This window comes from Podarcis erhardii, assembly GCF_964252035.2.
Source record: "Podarcis erhardii genome assembly, chromosome: 6".
Lineage (NCBI taxonomy): Eukaryota > Metazoa > Chordata > Lepidosauria > Squamata > Lacertidae > Podarcis > Podarcis erhardii.
This window is the reverse complement of record NC_138510.1, coordinates 59,809,819-59,828,689: the sequence shown is the minus strand read 5'-3', so window position 1 is coordinate 59,828,689 and position 18,871 is coordinate 59,809,819. Positions and strand designations below refer to the sequence as shown.

Here is an 18,871-nt window from a genome sequence, read left to right as displayed (position 1 = left end):
GTGTAAGTTGTCTAAAAAGAAATGAATGCTTTAGAAATGTAATGCATGTTTCCTAAAAGCACTTTAAAAGTTCACAACAATTAATTCCACTCTGTTAGCCGGTTCAGTTTTTCACGTTTTCCCTTGGCTTTATTCTTTCCTGACTGATCCCTGCCAATCAGGAATCACATAATGAACATGATGAAGTTGCAGTGTCATGTAGCCAATCTGATTCTGCTAAGTGCTATTGATATGAAATTCCTGTTGGACTGCCACGTAGCTAAACAGATTTGGGTATATATGGATGCCATGTAAGTAATAACCTTATACTGAATGACAAACACTTTTGCTCCAATCTCCCTCCTCTACAAAATGGTGAAAGGACTCACTATTCACAGCTGATGCAAGCATTCAGGGAAAATACTTTGTCCTTTAATTTGTATTTTTACGCATGCTCCTTTATTATACAAAGCACAACTATTGTTGAAAGAACTAGGTTAATGACAGTTAACTAAAATCTTCTCTGTTTGTCAGATATTATGTTTTCAGTGTTAACCTTAGATCTTCAAAGTATAAAACGTACAATAATCTTCCTTAGAACAGTGTGTCATGTCTGCGCCTGCAAGGTCACTCAGAGAAGCTGACAACAAAAGCTTTCCCATCTATAGACACTGAATCTCTGGATAAAATGGGAGAAATGCCTCTTGCATAAGGGGAAGACAAGGAAAGATGTGTCATTTTAGAAGTAATACTTCATATGTACATGTTGGTGTTCTGACTAAAGTTTCCCCAAAATGGGAGCTCAGAATTTATGGCCAAGCCTCCTGTGGGTTGTACTAGGTCTTCATTGTTACCTTCTTTCATTTGGCTCCTCCTCCACCTATTTTAGCTGTCAAGGCTTCAGCACTCACCCATCTCCCAAGTTTCAGTCTTTGAATTCAGTGCAGGAGGCTGGCAAACCCGTATCTGGGATGGTAGCATTAAGCTCCTCATCTATGAAAAATGCAGGAAATGGAGTGGAGGGAGAATCGCAGGTCGACCTATTGGGTCCAATTGATATAATAGCTGGACTGTTGCTGTTGTCCCCTCACTGTTTTGACTTCCAGATCTGGGATTCTGTCTTTTTGTCTTCATAGCATCAGTACAGACTCTAGCAGAGATTTTTTTTCTGGCTTGTTGAGATGCTTTCTTTTCTCTTGGTGGCTTGTGGACTTAGGTTAGAGTTCCCCTAGCTCAGAATGCTGGAAGTTGTGACGAGTCCAAGGTGTTTGGCTGTAGCAATGGAGATGGCTGTGTTTCAATCCCTTATATGGTTTGCCTGTCCTTTCTGGTACCACATTGCCCCAGGTTCTGAGCTACTGCTATTCTACTGAAAATGTATGCTTGCTTGCTCCCACTCTTGCTGAGTGCTGTTTTGATAGTGAGCTGGTGGATGGAATTACCACAATAAAGTCAGTTACAGATAGGTAGCCGTGTTGGTCTGTCATGGTCAAAACAAAATAAAAAAATTCCTTCCAGTAGCACCTTAAAGACCAACTGAGTTAGTTCTAGGTATGAGCTTTCGTGTGCATGCACACTTCTTCAGATACACTGAGTGTCAGTGTATCTGAAGAAGTGTGCATGCACACGAAAGCTCATACCTAGAACTAACTCAGTTGGTCTTTAAGGTGCTACTGGAAGGAATTTTTTTATTTTGTTTTTTTCACAATAAAGTCGTGACTCTAATGATGGTAGAGAGAGGCATACTGGACTTAGAACCAGAGATGCTTTTGATCACAAAATCCTTATCAAAACAACATAGCAACGTTTATTGTCAAGTGGACTTCTCAAAACGCAATGGGTGTTTGGCAGTGGCAATAAGCCAGTTGGGATGTTCCTGAGAAATTCTGAAATTAAATTATATAAACAGAAACTTGGATCCCAACTCCCCTTTTATGAATAGAATAAAGTTCATGTTCATGGAGCAGAATGGAGCTTTTATGCCCTCAATCTGCCTGTGTGTGGTCGGAGACCTTTGGGAATGGAATGAGATATCATGTAAAGGGACCCTTGACCATTAAGTCCAGTCACGGACTACTCTGGGGTTGTGGCGCTCATCTTGCTTTACTGGCTGAGGGAGCCGGCGTTTGTCCGCAGACAGGTTCCGGGTCATGTGGCCAGCATAACTAAGCTGCTTCTGGCGAACCAGAGAAGCACACAGAAACACCGTTTACCTTCCCACTGGATCGGTACCTATTTATCTATTTGCACTTGGCGTGCTTTCGAACTGCCTGGTGGGCAGGAGCAGGGACCGAGCAAAGGGAACTCACCCCATTGCAGGAATTCGAACTGCTGACCTTCTGATCAGCAAGCCCTAGACTCTGTGGTTTAGACCACAGCCTCACCTGCGTCCCATGAGATATCATGTAGAGAGCTGCAAATGGAGGGTGAAGTTGGTGGAAATCTCCTCTTCCCTTAAAGTGAGCAGAGCAGCAGCATAGGATCTAAGCCAGAATGGTTATAGAATTATAGTTATAGTTTGTAATTAAAATTCATGGAACAATTGTTTTAAATCATGGCAAACTCATATGAGTGGTTATTTCAGACTCATGAGACTACTTGAATGAATGAATCAATATGTTTCAGATTACATTAAAGACTCTCTTGTTTACTTATGTGCACTTAAGGAATGCTTGTTGACATGTTGCTATTAATTCATATATAACATTTCCATCTATTGCTCCTCATTCTGCTGTACTCTTATTTCAAACTCTACCTTTAGCTTCACCTTTAATATGTTTACAGGCCTTCTTGAAATTTAAACATTCAAACTGTGGAAAAATAATAGTACAAGGCAAAGGACAAATATTTTTAGTATGCATTTCACATGAATGAGTGTGTCTCTAAAGCCTCCTTCATGCTTTAATCATGTAAACAGTCTCCCCATGTAAAAAGGGCTGTGATTGCACTATCTGTTCTGCTACAAAGTTATTGGCAATTTGTTTGTGTATTCTCTTGTGCAACAGCATTCTGCTAGTGCAAAACATTTTGCCAGCAGAACAAGCATTAAATGACTTTACCTTAGCACAGCATTGGCTACCACCCTGGATATTCACTTCTACATGTAGGACTCATGGCCAGCCCAGCCATGTGGCTTCAAATTAAAGATGCAGGACTGCCAGCTTTGTAGGAAAACTAGCTTTCATAGCAATTCTTCTGTTTCGTTTGGGTAATTGGAAATTAGAGAAAATCCCCCCCCCCCAAAAAAAAAAAAAAATTCTGTGATGCTTCAACTTTAAAAAGTGTTCCTTTCAATGTGAGGCAGTGGTTGACAACATATTATTACAGGTAAAGAATATCATTAATTTTGTATGAGGCATACACGTGGTTTAGTAAAGTTTTTGTGAAACATGTTTTCGATGTATTGTGTGCACATAGTACATTAGGACCTTGGTTTGCAATTCAGGAGCTACAGTTTGCACATGGAACTCTGTGTATGCAGGATGCTCCAGATTCTGCTCAGTAATTAGTGCAATGCTATTCATGCACAAGGAAGAATTGCACACAGAAAGTTTCCATTCAAATATAGTAACAGAAAGCTCTTGCCTGCCTGTGGCCTACAGGCCACTTAATTTAACAGGGTATTTTTTTTCAGGGTGGGGGGTAGGAATTGTCACTGTCCATAATTCTGAATACACAAGAAATAGAGAGCCAGAAAATGTGGGAGAACATGCAGATAAACACATCCTGCAGTCCAGCTTCTTCTGACCACATAACTGAAAAGAAATAAATGCACTTTGATTATCAGGTGCCAGTATCAATATTATCAGGATCAATATTCAGTGAATGCATGGGGCAACAGATATAAATCATAGAGACTCTTTGCCTTATTATATTTACAAATGAGGCTTTTGAAATTATTCCATCCAAATAATATCAATTATATTTACCATTTATTGTTATGCTTTCGGTTTTTGGACACACATTATCAACCTGAGCCCTTATTGGAATGTGGCCATAGAGATGCTGGGATCAAGCACCAGTTCTGCTATGTGATTGACAACTAAAACAGACAGCATACCATACTATATTTTATATTTGCACCTGGGTTTTGTTTTTTTTGTTTTTGTTTTTTTGCAAAATAAATTATATGTAGTCATCCTTTTGGGGTTTTCTTTGGTATGCAAACATGAATGAAACAGCATGAAAGAAAAAAAATCACATGTGCTAAGAAGTGTTCAATTGCTCTTTTTGAGTATTATTTGTGTATAATTGCAAATAAGAATAAAATGAAGCATATAGAGAGAAGCTGTTTCAGACTTTATTTCTATTGGCAGTAAAATGTTCCATTCACGTCTTGTAATATTTACTCCAGTAAACTTCATAAAATAATGTCACAGGAAATTGAAGTGTGCCATAAACAGAAAAATTTAATACTGTGCAATTCTTATTAGAACAAACAGATCTCAGCGTTAATGCTTTTCTAGCCTGCAGTTTTCTCTCAGAGTTTCCCAGTACTGTGACACTCCATGCACCCATTCATGGAAAACTTTGGCTCCTGCTATCAATCACTTCCCATCATGAAAATAGAATTGTAAAATGCACACCCCCCACTATATATGGGAGTAGGATGCTTCCAAATTAATCATGTTCCTCACTGAAAGTGCTAGTATCAGTGTCTTGAATCGTGTTCATTTAGATAGTATAGGCTACAGAAGGAGGTGTGTTCGTGTTTTTTAAAAAACCAGGGTATATATAAAATTCCAAAGCATGCTATGCAGTAAAAGCGAAAAGAAAAGTTGATTCTTCCCCTCCCCCATTTATTTTTCATTGGATTATGTCACATCATGTATACATCAACAAATGAACCCTAGCCTAGTGCAGTGTGACACAATTGACATTTTGAAAAAATGTCTATTTTTCAGGTTCATTAACTGCCATCAATGGGATCTAGCAAGCAAGGCACCTGAAGTTGTATTGGTGATCACCTAGTTTGTTACTCAATTGAATTTTTTATTCCCAATAAATAAGGCCTTTGATTTAGAGATAAAGAGGTTTCGGCTCTTCCAGCAAATTGCATAGATGGAACAGGGAGCCTATTCAGCTCAAAATAACCGTGGCAAAATTAATCGTGAGCAGGAGAGTAACAGTTTATGTATGTTCCTCATAATTGGGAACTTTAACTCATTTATTGATTGGAATTGTAGCACATCCCATTTCAGTGTGTTTTAAAAGAAGTAGACAGTGTGAAATAGTAACCTTTGTGTTTCAAATTCCTACTGTGAGGAAAATATGATGCCTTCCACCTATATCTGGTGCCCTGGAAAACAAAATCCACACACTTCCCCAGTGCTGGTCAGGATCAACCCTCTGCCTGCAATTTACTTTAAAAGGCTATCTGAAATAAGCTAAGAATGTTTCAACTTATTATATATTACCACAGAAAAAGAGTAGAAATACAAACAAGGCAAGCATGGAGGTGGTCTGAGTTAATTTGTTACCCATAAATATTTCAATATATTAATCATAACAATGGTTTAATTTTTTTAAGTCCATTAAAGAACAGAGGAAAAAATAGATGGCTATGTCTTGTATTGTGCCTTATTCTAATAATTGGCAAATAAATATATTTTGATAAATCTGTCATCTTGTGTCAGTTGTGTATTCTGGCTAACCCTAAAAGTTTAGATAGTAAGACAACTCTCTTAATCATTCTGTTATAATGGGGGGTTCTGGTGATTTCCAGTGCTGCCCAATACAAAGTCTGGTTTTAATTAAAAGGCTCCACAGTAGTTGTAAATTGGCTTTTCCCTATTTCTCTTGTTGGATACCGGATAAAAGATACCTTCAGGGTTTTCTTAAAGTAATTTGATACCCAGTGATTTGTTGAACAATATTGAATACTTCTTGCATTGATTTATTTGTTCATTAATTTGGACTTGTCCGATTACACACAATTTATGTTAGTGTAACTAGCACCATGTATTGTTTGGCCTTGAGTACTTAACAGAAAGAGTTGGGGGAAATGACTAGGTGAGTCTGGAAACAGGAGCCCTTTTCCTTCCTTGTTTGCTGTGTTGATGTTTTTAAACTGCTTAAGCCCTGGTGCTGGTTCATAAGATTGAGTGGAGTTTCCTTCCAGAATTCTTGCTTTTGCCTTCCCTCCTTTCACTGGACTATTTCCTTCTGCCACATTGGCAGGTTGTGAACTGCACTTGCACTCTTCTGAACCCATGACCAGCTCAACCAGAAAAAAATGTGGCTACTTACACCTGCAGTGTACTCCATGGACTCAGCTAGATTGGGAAAGAAAAAGTGTTTTATATGCATTGTATATGCAATATAACACCATGATGCCATGAAGGAAAAGTGGAGTGCAACGTATTTCTTATTTTTCTGTTCTCACTCGGCTGTGTAATAACATTCAGGGACTGTAACAAAGACTTGGCCTAAAGTGATCCAAGATAAAAGGGGTCAGGGATGTGTAAGAGCAAAGGAGCATTTAAAAAATGTGAGCAAAGTCCACTCTCGGAGGAGTGTATATGGTTAAATCTTTATCAAGGGCTTTCACCTGACAGAAATTTCATTGTTCAGACAGTGCAGTGCTCACTCTTTTGCCCTATGGAGCCACTACAATGTCCTAATGAAATTTATGGCTGTAAATAAGTGGCACATGTGAGGTACTATGTGAATTATTAATGTGTGTATATAAAGCTTTTAAAGTAACATGGGCCCAATTTCTTGTGCTATACTCTGTTGCCCTGTTTTCTCCCTTCTGAAGTTTAACTTTCTGCTGCTACTCATCTGTAACTGCACACAGGGAATATTCAAAGGCATCTTTCAGGTTTATTTTGAATCCCGCAGTGTAATTTACTCCCAAGCTCTGCAGTGCTTGGCAGAACCAACCAGAGCTGTGCCTGTAGAATTGGCACAGTGTATGCTCAAACCAATAAAAACATTCAAAAGATATTTTGTCTGGGATAGGAATAATTTTTTTGAGCAAAACCAGTGTCTCTTCCAAGAGATTTGATTTGATTTGATTCGTTTTTGGATCCCTGCTTTCATCTGATTAGAAACACAGGGTTGTTCACAAGACAATAACCCACCACCCCATTAAAAATACCTCCCATAAAACATAAATAAAATGAGTTTAAAACTTCTTCATATCAGCCCAGCAGATACCAATATAGAAGGCTCAACCAAATCATCACTATCACCCAAAGGCCAGGGTGAGCATGTGTTTCTTGAGCTGGCTATGAAAACTCAATAATGAGGCTTCAATTTAATGCTACCTTTATCCTAGCCATTAGCTGTATTATAAGTGAATCCTGTGTTGCAAACACCTTGATAGGCTTCTCTGGAACTCTAACTGGCATCCTGGAGATATTTGACACCACTAATTAAAATGTAGAAGGGCTGTAGCTCAGGGATGGAGCATCTGCTTTGTATGCATAAGCTCCCAGGTAGGGCTTGGGAGTGTCTCTTGTCTGGAGATCTCCTGCCACTCAGTGTAGACAGTATTGAGGTAGATGGACCACTGGCCTGTCTAGTAGAAGGCAGATTCTTATGTTCCTAATAGCAAATGGCCTGTAATCTTAAAACCTGGCGTAAGTCTGTTCCTACACCACCCTTTCCTAAAATTATTAGCAGAAGCGGAGAGAGGGATTGAAGGAGTGTTCTCAGGGACTTAATTAATTTCTCTCTCATACACTCTTGGTCATTTCCCCACAAATTAGGCATCCTACCACAAGGGGGTGACAAATTATTAATGAATCTACTCATGAGTTGGCTGCCTGTCTATTCACAGTGATGAGTCTACTGAGAGAATGGATAAGGAGCTGGCTGTTAGTAGCCTTGGGACAGGGAATTGTAAGGTTTTATTAGCCATACTTTCTAAAAATGTGTAACCTCTGGTGTGCTTGTAATACATAGAGAAGGCCCATTTGTGTAAATATTTATGGAATCAAATATTAAAGATTTACTTCAGCCTCTTGAAATTTAAAATGATTTCCCAAGTTCTTTTGAGACTTTGACTATACTGGGAAAAGATGTGTTCTGATAATATACCGTAGGTTAGTCATCTCTCCTCTTTTCTGGTTAGTGGTCTACTTTTCATCTTACATTTGTCATGCACTGCAGGTCTGAAGAATACTTGTTTTTGACCTCTTGTAGAGGTGCCTGCTTGTGGACTCAAGCTCCAGTGAACCACACTGTGGCACATCTTGCAGCAGGCATGTTGATTTGCGCACTCATTTGTTTTCACTTCCATTCAGCAGATGCATGCTAAGACGTTCAGTGAAGAGGAGGAAGATTTGGGTTGGGTTTGCCTACCTATCTGGCCTGGGCAATTTTAGGGGTGATGAGTGGTTTCCTAACGAAAGAGAGAACCATCTATTGTGCTAGTTAGCAAGATCGATGGTGATGATTTGTTAGACTTGTTAGCTACTTGCTGCCCAAAGGTCTCCAAGTGACTTGCAACACATTAAGAAACATAAACACAAATAGATAATGTCATTACTAAATTATGTGAAACATTAATAAATCCATATGAAACACCTACAGTTCATTGAAAACATGCCCACTCCCACCTCCACCCCACTTATCCAACAGCCATTGGAAGTTTTGGCAACACACTTAAGAATGAAACAACATCCACTCAGTCCATCAGAAGCCTGGGGGAAAAGGTAAGTCTTTATTCAGCACTGAAAAAAATGTTACTGAAGGTGTCAGGTTTGGTTTCAGGTTTACCTTGGTAGGGAGAACATTGCACAGTTTGGGAGCCACAACTCAAAAGGCGCTCTTCCTTGTCATCACTCTTTGATCCTTCCTCAGAGAGAGGGATCTGAAGAAGGGCTCAAGATGATTAAACACCAGTGTAGCTTTTCCCAATCTGGGGCCCTCCAGATGTTTTGGACTACAATTCCCATCAGCCCTAGCCAGCATAACTCATAGTCAAATATGGTAGTCCAGAATATCTGAAGAGTGACAGGTTGGGAAGGGTGCTCAAGAGATTATACCCATATAACAGTTGGGCCCTTCTGGGAAAATATAATCTAGATTTCATGCAGTCCGTTTCATTTAATAATAATTTTTAGTTGTAGCATTTCTGTTTCAAGACTGACGCTTCCTGACATGTAGCAAAATAATAATTTTTGCTAGTGTTAAATTGGTGGAGATCACTGTAAAGAACTGATTTTTTTATGTGGAGTAGGCATATTTAATGCATTTCCCACAGTAACAACATGGTTTTTTTAAAAATTCATTCATAGATCCATGTGCAGCAAAACTTAATTGAGTTCAAATGCTTTTCTAAATAAATCTCTTGTGTGAAACAGTTACTGACAGCATTAATTGGAGATGTTTTGAGTAGTAGCACAAGCTACAAAAACATTTCTTTTTTTTTTTTTAAATAAATTTTTATTGGGTTTTCAAAGTTTTTAACAACAAACAACACATATGACAAAAACATTTCTCAACTGAGTCACAATGGAGAAAGCCATTTATTTTCCCATTCCTGCCTTTTGTAGGAGTGGTATGTCTGTCAAATACCTACTGTTACAGAAATGAGTTTAATATACATAAAAATTAATGTTTGTATGCAGTGAAGTTTAAAAACGTATGTAAAGGTTTGCATTTGCAAAGTAGAGAAGTTTGCATTAGGCAGAAAGAGATGGCAGAAAAAATGGATATTTCCATTTCAGTCTTTAGGCTAATTGATAATACACCCGGGAAACATGAGCAGCAGATCTCTCACCTCAGGAAGGTGAAACCTGATAACTCACTGGTTTATAGCCAGCCAAACAGTGGCAGCAGCGGTCGAAGCTAAGTTCCATGATGAGGAACAGTCAAGTTGCTCTGGATCTCTATTTGGGACCAGAGAAAGGAAAGTTACTGAACTAAAAAGGAGATGAGACCGCATTGCTAGTTTGTTAAAGAGCAATGTTTTACTTTGTATTTTTGCCAGTGTTTATTATGTAACTAGTTTAAGACACTTCACAGTAAAGTTTTGAAACTCATTCTTGTGGTAGAAAGCATTAATTTCTACTCTGCAGAAGGACTAGATGAATAATTCTGTTGCAACAACTCTAACAGCTACTGGCTCTGGGTGCTACACTCTTGCTCAATTTGTGAAACTAGCATGAGCTGAAAGCCTAAGGGTTTGAAGGCAATGATTTCTAAATCCAGGATCATGTATTGGGCTTGGAATTGTATGGGCTGTTTCACTGCATTCTATAGATATTGACACAGGGTGTAAGTAGATGTTTGGGAGATAACAGGAGTATGTAGGTGGATCATGGAGGGTATTTGCCAGGGAGAATTTTTGGCAGGGTTGTCCTCTGCTCTCCTGATGTTACCTGGAAAGGAAGATCTGATGGGAAGAACTGATGGGAATGGGAAGGGTTAAGTACCCTCCCCACAACCACTTAATTAGTATGCGTGTGTTTCAGAAGATTAGAATTATCAACACATTTCCTAGGCTGTGCCTTGAGAATGCTGGTTCCCACCTCCATCAGAATGAATGGTTCCACTAATTTCTAAGGGCAGGAAAAATAGGGAGAAGGACACTCTGTGAGGACGACCGCATGTAGGTGGCCTTCTCTTATCACACTTAGATTTGGTTCTAGAGGTGTTCCTTTCCCCAATAGCAACTGACCTCAATAAAAGGATAAGAAAAAAATAGATTAAGTGGGTCCACTCCATCTGGGCCTCAACAGGAGCCCCCACTTTGGCCCTCTCAGAAGCATCTCTGCCGCAAAGCTCTTTTGTGTTACATTCAAATGACTGGAACCATTTTGCACAATAAATCTCACCACAAGGTATTCATACAGTTTCTCCAAGCTGTTAGGCTCAGTTTACAAAAATGATACCTTAAAAGCAGGAGGAGTAATGCCTCTTTTGGGATGAAAGAACAAAACAAAACAAGGAGGCAAGAAACAATAACCCAAATGTAGCCAATGGAATACCGACTAATACGGTTGAGCAAAAAGGCCAGAACCCCAAAATTAGGACTCTATTCATTGTGTGGAGGACTAGATGGATTGAGCTTCTATCCCAATCAGAGGCCATGCAGGCACTAAATGGATGCCAAACAGGCCGTGTTGTTTGGCAGTGCCCTCTGAGCTGCTCAAAGCAATCATTTCTAGGCTTAAGGCTTTTGAAATTACACATTTTTTAACTGTGAGCTTATTACCAGGAAATGCTAAATGTCTCAGTCTTGTCTGTGGAACCCACAGTAGTCATCAGCTACAGTGAGTTTATCCACTTCACTCCACCACACATGGATGGAAACAAATAATAGTCTATGAGGGGAGTAGAAAATCAGTCCAACTCATACCTGTAAGTATAGAAATCATTCTCTTCCATGACAGCAACAAATGCATACAGGGTTTTGTTTTTACATCACACACACAGGCACAACTTCATTCACACAAAGAAAGAGACAGAAAACTATGGCACGGGAAAGAGAAACTGTCTCCTTTCCTAATACATGCACACTTGCTGATGCTGGTTGCTTGGGAATGCCCTCCCAAGATGTTGAACAATGAGCTTGAGTGTTCAAACAATAAGAGTGAATAGACGAGCAAGTAGTTCATGGGCCTGACAGCACTATAAATAGGCACAACGACACCAACAATTGTTTAGAATCTGCTGGCTGCTTCAGCAAACAATGAAGCCATAAATCAAGTCTCTTCCTCTCTCTGTTTTAGTTGAGTGAAAAGTGTTACTATGAAAAATCTGTATTTGCTAAGAAGTTGAGTAGAAAATTTCTACACTAATAGCAGGGAAGCTATCAGCATGAGTTTGACCAAACTGCAGGAGGCAGTGGAAGACAGGAGTGCCTGGCGTGCTCTGGTCCATGGGGTCACGAAGAGTCAGACACGACTAAACGACTAAATAACAACAATAGCAGGGATGGGGAAACCTGTGGCTCCCCAGTTCCCTCCAGCCCCAGCCAGCATGGGTTCCTGATCTCTGCTAATAACATCAGTGAGCCAGCCTCGTTGGTAATTTCTAATTCAAATGTTGCACCTAAATAAAAGCTCATTCCAACACAGAAAGCATGAAAGGGAAACAAAATCCTAAAGAAGCAGTAAGGGAATGTAAAACATTCATTAATGGTACGACTTATTGATCTCTCCTCTGTGCATTTCACACCCACTTTGCACATCATTTTGGCTATCAAAATTCTCTGTGATTCACATAGTACTATTCCCCCCCCCTTCCCTTCATTTGTTCCCCACCCCTAACCACAATGTGATCCCAGAATGGGTTACATAATATATCTAGGGACGCAGGTGGCACTGTCGTCTCAACCACTGAGCCTCTTGAGCTTGGCGATCAGAAGGTCAGCGTTTCGCATCCCTGTGACGGGATGAGCTCCTGTTGCCCTGTCCTAGCTCCTGCCTTCCTAGCAGTTTGAAAGCATGCCACTGCAAGTAGATAAATAGATAATGCTGTGGCAGGAAGATAAACAATGTTTCCATGTGCTATGGTTTCCATCACACAGTGTTTGTTGTGCCAGTAGTGGTTTAGTCATGCTGGCCACATGACCCGGCTCCCTCAGCCTGAAAGCAAGATAAGTGCCGCAACCGCATAGTCACCTTTGACTGGACTTAACCATTCAGGGGTCCCTTACCTACCCTCCTTCCTTCCTTCCTTCCTTTTTTTACAAAATATATAACAAAATAGCTATATCAGGTACTGGAAGAAGCAAAGATCACCAGTGCTGATGCAATGATTCTTCAACATCAACTTCGTTGGACTGGTCATGTTGTGCCGATGCCTGATGATCGTCTTCCAAAGCAACTTAAAAATGGAAAGCGTAATGCTGGTGGTCAACAAAAGAGGTTTAAAGACTGTCTCAAGGCAAATCTAAAAAAATGTAGTATAAACACTGACAACTGGGAAATACTGGCCTACAAGCGCTCCAGTTGGAGAACAGTCTTTACGAAAGGTGTCATGGGCTTTGAAGACTCTGAAACTCAGGATGCAAGGGAGAAACGTGTTAGAAGGAAGGCAGGGTTGGCAAACTCCTGCCCGGGAACCAATGTCCCCATTGTGGAAGGACGTGTGGATCCAGAATTGGCCTCCACAGTCACTTATGGACTCATTGTTAAAACTGTGTTTATGGAAGACAATCTTACTTGGCTACAAGTGATCGCCAAAGAAGAAAAATACAATAAATATACAGTAGAGCATTGAAACAGTATAAAATTGATAAACAAATTGTAATTCCTACATAACTAAACATTGGTGCACATACCTAGAGGTGTTGGGTTGCTTTCCAATAACTTAAATCCCTTCCTAACATGAGCCCAAACTTGGAGCTAGGATAATTTGAATAAAAGGTTGCCCAAAGCTAAATGTTTAGATGTTCCACAGAGGAATTATAAGGGTTGTGGTAAAGTGCTGCAGCATGTCTCCTTTTGTAGACATCCATAGTCTTGAATTTCAGAGTTCCCCTCTGTTACATGAAGACAACAGCTTTTATTACAGATTAATGGGATGCAGAGGCACTTGAGGACATAAGGCTCATCTTTGGGTTTTGTTTTGATGTCACAATGAAATTCACATTTTGAGTCAAGCTATTACCACTTCGAGAGGGTATTGACACAGGGCTAAGAGGGTTTACTGGAGTTCTTATGGATACGGAGACAGTCAGCACATTAACCTTTTAAATAAATAGCTTCAGTGATCTCCTTGCGGGTTATGTGCATGACCTACATATTGATAAATGTAGTCCTAACACATTGCAACAACAGTGAATTTACTTCTGTCTCCATGGAGATATACGGGAACAATATTTCAGGCTTTGGTATTGATTGCAGGCCAAGGCTTTTCTGACATACAAAAACTGATATAATAACAGAATAATATAGGGGAGAGCAAAATACTTAATAAATAAATAAAAATCCACTGGTTGGCCTTAGAATGGAAAAGAGAATAATAATAAATAACAACTGATTTGGAAAGGTAAAGGCTGTTCTTTTCCCCAACTAAATATATAATACAAATAGATGAACAGTCAGTCAGTAGAGATAACGTAGTGCAATATCACAGGACTGTATCACTTAAGACACCCTCCCATCAGAAACTCTCTGCCTGCAGAAAGCTGGAATGTGTTTTTTTTTTTTAAAAAAAAAAAAAGCTGCTAGTCTTGCATGCTCCAACACACTATTTTTTTCTATGTGGAGGGAGCATTTCCCCCCACAAAAGAATTAAAACATCCAATTCCCCACCTGCAGTATGAAGTGATATTGTACATGAAAAACTTTGCATCACTTTACATTTCTTTATGTTGAATGGGAATTGCCATTTTAATGCTCATTTATCCAGTTTAGAGCTACTTTTTAAGCATCGTTTTAACCAGTCCCCTCATTTTCATAAATTTCCTTCATTGAAGTGAAATGTGACTGTGTTGGACTTTCTTGATAATTGCCCAGTTACATATATGTTGAATTTGATAGCCCTGAAGTTACTCTTCCTTTACTTTGGCGTGCTGTGGATTCTCTGTTAGCACTGTAACAACAACAACAACATCTTCAAGCCATTGAAACTACCATACAGCCAATTTATGCTACAGAATTAAAAACCTGACATTTAGAGAGGATCAACACATTGTTTCACATTGGTGTTCCCACCCTTTATGGGTGGTGGGGTGAATTTGTCAAACCCTCCCTCCCCTAGAGAAAGAGGAGAGGTATGGCCTGAGGCTTATTGTGCCCAATGGGGAGAGGTGGTGGCCAGCTATTTAAGCCTGCTCTGCCCCCCTCTTTTTCTTTATACGGCACCCACCCTGTCACCCTTTCGCAGTGTGAACCTCCTGATTAGTCGTCTGTTTTCCAGGTGCTGAGTAGGACTTTTTTGGGAGACCCAAACTGGCATTGGATCTTCTATTTTGAGTCAACTCCACGTTGTTGGGTGATGTTTGTCTGCTGGAATGCTGTTCCTTCAATTTGGCTAATTGGCAGGTGACAAGATTTACCGGAGGCAGTATTGGGTTGGGGTCATTCATTAGTCACTGTTGTTAGGCATGGCCTGGGGGTGCTGGGGGTGCACTTTGGCCTGATGGACTCATTGGGGTGAACATTGGCCAATGGGGCCATGGTGTGCATGTCAGGCTCTTTTAAGCGCAGCAAGAATGGATGAATCTTAGGATACCTTGCTGTATGCACACAGTGTGCGGCTGTTAACTTGCCCAGGTGATGGGAGAAGAAATTTCCCCCATCTATTAATGAACACCTTCCCTGACTTAATTTGATCTGGTTATGTTGGTCAAATCTGCCTAGTTTGTTTCTTTTGAATTCACATCTGGTTGTCTTGACTCTTCTTTCTGGTGTGCTGGCAGTGAAACTTTGTGATAAAATTTTCCCACCCTGGCCTAGCATCAGGTATTTTCCCACCTGCCAAAGGCATTTTGTTACTTGTGTATATAGGGATGATTGTGTGTCACCTGTTCCATTCCATTATTTCATTGATGGATTTGTTGTGCTCCATTTCCCACTCAGTGTGCCTTTCAGTTTAACTTGGAGAATTTTGAACGTTAATTTCATGATTGGTGCAACACAGAGCTTGCTGAAGTTTTCAAATTTAGTCCTGTGTTTCTCAGGTTATCATTGCACATGTTCACAAGTGCATTGGTTAACATGCTGGGGGAAAGGAACAATGACACAGCTGCATTTCAACACCAAAATTGCTTCTTCTTTTCCTCCCTGCTGCAACTTCCAACAGTGCACATTTGCTTTGAATAAATCACAGTGCAAAAAGGAATCTCACGTTTGCGTGATCACATCAAGATATTGCCAAGAATCTTCAGAATCAGAAGCCGTGGTTCAGGGGGGACTGAAAACTGTGCCATAATGCACATGCCCAGCTGAAATCCAGGAATCAAAACTAGGAATGGCAGCTTGCTAATGCATCAGTGCTGTTCCACAAAAAAAGATCATTTGAAATCCCAAATCCAGAGGGAAAGAATTTTGTTAAGCATCTTGCTTCCTAGTTGTGCCTGTTAAACTCTTGATGATGAAGGTGAGTTGCTATCCACATCCCTGAAATAGTGATAAAATGGTTGTTAGTGCTCAAGTTCTAGAAGGGAAGGCTCATGCTTCACTAGTTGTCTGGTTCTTTGAAGCTGTTGCTGCCCAAATAGATAAAGAAAAACACAATGACTGTGGTTTGATTTTCACCGGGTACCAGTTTTTCATGGTTCCATAGTAGAGATTAATTGCAAAAGTAAAGTCAGAGGACAAGAGGTAAAATAGAGTTCAGGTGAAGAAAAATTTGCTGGCAAGAAATGTGACAGAGTAATCTTGGAAGGCAACACCACTTAGTGAGAGGTTACAGAGTGATAGTTATAGTTATAGTACATCAAAAACTGAATGTGAGGCACCAGTGGGAAGTTTTACAAAAGAAAAGAGCTAATGTTAGTTCAGCTTTCATTAGTAGAGCAAAGGTATCCAAAATAACGGCAAAATGATAACTGTTCTTCTTGAGTTAGAGATTCCGTACAAAGATTATTCTATTGTTCTAGTGTGAGAATGGATAGAGACAGAATGGAGGTTTTGGCATCCCATCAAGCTTATTTGGAATTTGTTGGCTGGGAAGGTAGAAACAGCATAATAATGAAAGGCAACTCGTGATCGAAGCCATTGTCTTTAAAAACAACAGAGGCACATAAGAGTCAAAAGTAAGCCCTTTTTTCAATTGCTGGAGTTACCTAACTGATCCATTGCATATTTAAACTTTTAAGTTGTAAAGTGATATTTTTGAGTCATTGACAAATCCAGTTCTTAAGTCTTTGCAAATCTGGAGTGGGGGGAGAGTGAGATGATTCTCCTTCATATATGTGAGCAGGTAGTGAGGCTAATCCTCAATCCTACAACCAAGCCACTCAACGGCTATGACTGAAATATGTGTGCATTCCGTGTGCATGAGAAGCAGATCTTGCACAAATAAATTAATACACTTCGAGATCTTCCATGTGAGGAGGGATTATGATTGGGACAGTATCCTGACTTGCATGGATGACCCCTATTCATGCGCATTGGTATGCATGACTGGGGTCATGACTGTGGGCACATTGGCAGTAGGGGTGTGGTGTGGCTAGCTCATGAAACCTGTCACATGTTCCTTCAACATGTGGGAAGGTGTCCCGACTACACCGCTCTATTAAATAAATGTTAAGAATTGCAGATTTGTCAGGAGGGATGTTGGTAAGGGAAACAAGACCTGAGACAGACTTCTGCAAGAGGAGAAAACAAAGACTTGTGGTTGGCTCCACTAGCATAATGTGTACCCTTGCCTACCAATGATGATGGCACACAGAACCTGTCTGTGCACACACAGTTTTGACACTGTTGACTAACTGAAATTTGAGTTGCCCTTTCCATTTATCAGAGAGATGAAGTCAGCATACCTTTAAAGATAACTGCAGGATGAGTGCTAGTCTTATTCAGAAACTTTTTTCACTTGCACCCAGATGCTGATCCCGGGCGATCTGGTCCTGTCCTATTCTGAGCAGCTCTTTCCTGCTGAGTTACTTTTAGATGCATGTCTGCCCTAGAAGATAGTTTATATGGACAACAGCATAGGCATGGCCTCCAAACGAAAACAATTTTCTACACCAAATTGAAAGTATCCTTCAAATTCTATGGCAAATTGAAAATATCCATCAGCGGCACTATAATGTTGGATTATAGAACGGAAGAATGGAATTTATGTCATTTTTATTCTGCACAAGGGTATCTGTAGAACAATGAAACTTCAGTAATAAGAGGTGATTTCATTACGTCTCCCTCAAATAATCCCAAAGTGGCTTTCATGAGCATGGATGCTTCAGCAAATAAGAACAGGCCAAATCCTACACATATTGTACATTGAAAAAATACATATATTTATTGCAGAATAAAATAATTCCTCATATGATATTCGGTGCATCAACTGTCAACATGCTAAGGGATTATGAATGTAACAGATATATTTTGCACCAACAATTGTGACTAAAAATCTCCAAAGAGATTGAAGTTGTTCAAATATAGCTATGGCAGATTTCTTAGTATTTTTGTAATATATTAAAGCCTTTACAAAGAGAGTGATGATGACATGCTGGAAAAGACAAGTAATGCCTATAAGATCAACATAATTTTGGGGGAGGATAAAGGTGCAGTAAGAGCAACCACCCTGTTCCCTCTCTGACCAAACAGGTGATTGGAACCTGTTGATTAAATATGAAGCTGTAGTTGATCAGATTTCCCATCATACTTTGAAAGTGGTGGAAACCACTTAAAACAATGTGGATATTACAGTGAAACAACATTGAAAAGAGCGTAACTTGGGAAGAAATAAGCTTAGAATGTGATCTAAGGCTGCAACGGGACACGATGTGTCATACTGGCTGCTGTTGAAAGCTGCATCCCAGAGTTACTCACTCTTGTACAAAATTGGAGAGCCTCAGATTCAGAATGTCGCCTTCCATGCCTCTCTGACTCTCCTTTTGGAACTGTTTCCCCACCCCTCCCTGACCCTGCTTCACACACAAAGTATTGCCTGACTAGAATATGTACCTGAACTCTGATAATGCCTCCTGCATGTTTGGATGCAGGGTAGAGATGTGTGTGTGTGTGTGTGTGTGTGTGTGTGTGTGTGTGTCTGTGTCTGTGTGTACAGTGGTAAAATTTACATTTGCTATTCTGTTCACATCTGCCTCTGGCTCCACTTACCACTGACAAGTAGTCCTCAGAATGTTGCTCAGAATAGAATGTGGCCCTCAGACTGAGAAAGAAGGTTCCATACTCCTGCTCTAATACTTTAAAACATGTTCTCCACAAACAGAAGCCAACCAAGTGGAGCACAGATGGAGAACAAAAAGAGATGTTTATAGTACTTAACGTTACTGTGTGGTGAGGAAAGGACA

General features: G+C 40.0%; 1 protein-coding gene across 5 annotated transcripts in view; it reads left to right on the top strand.

The window, feature by feature from the left end:
* The window catches only part of DAB1 (DAB adaptor protein 1), a 643,380-nt gene that overhangs the window by 498,695 nt on the left and 125,814 nt on the right, over positions 1-18,871 (top strand). The gene's annotated exons all lie outside the window — the stretch shown is intronic.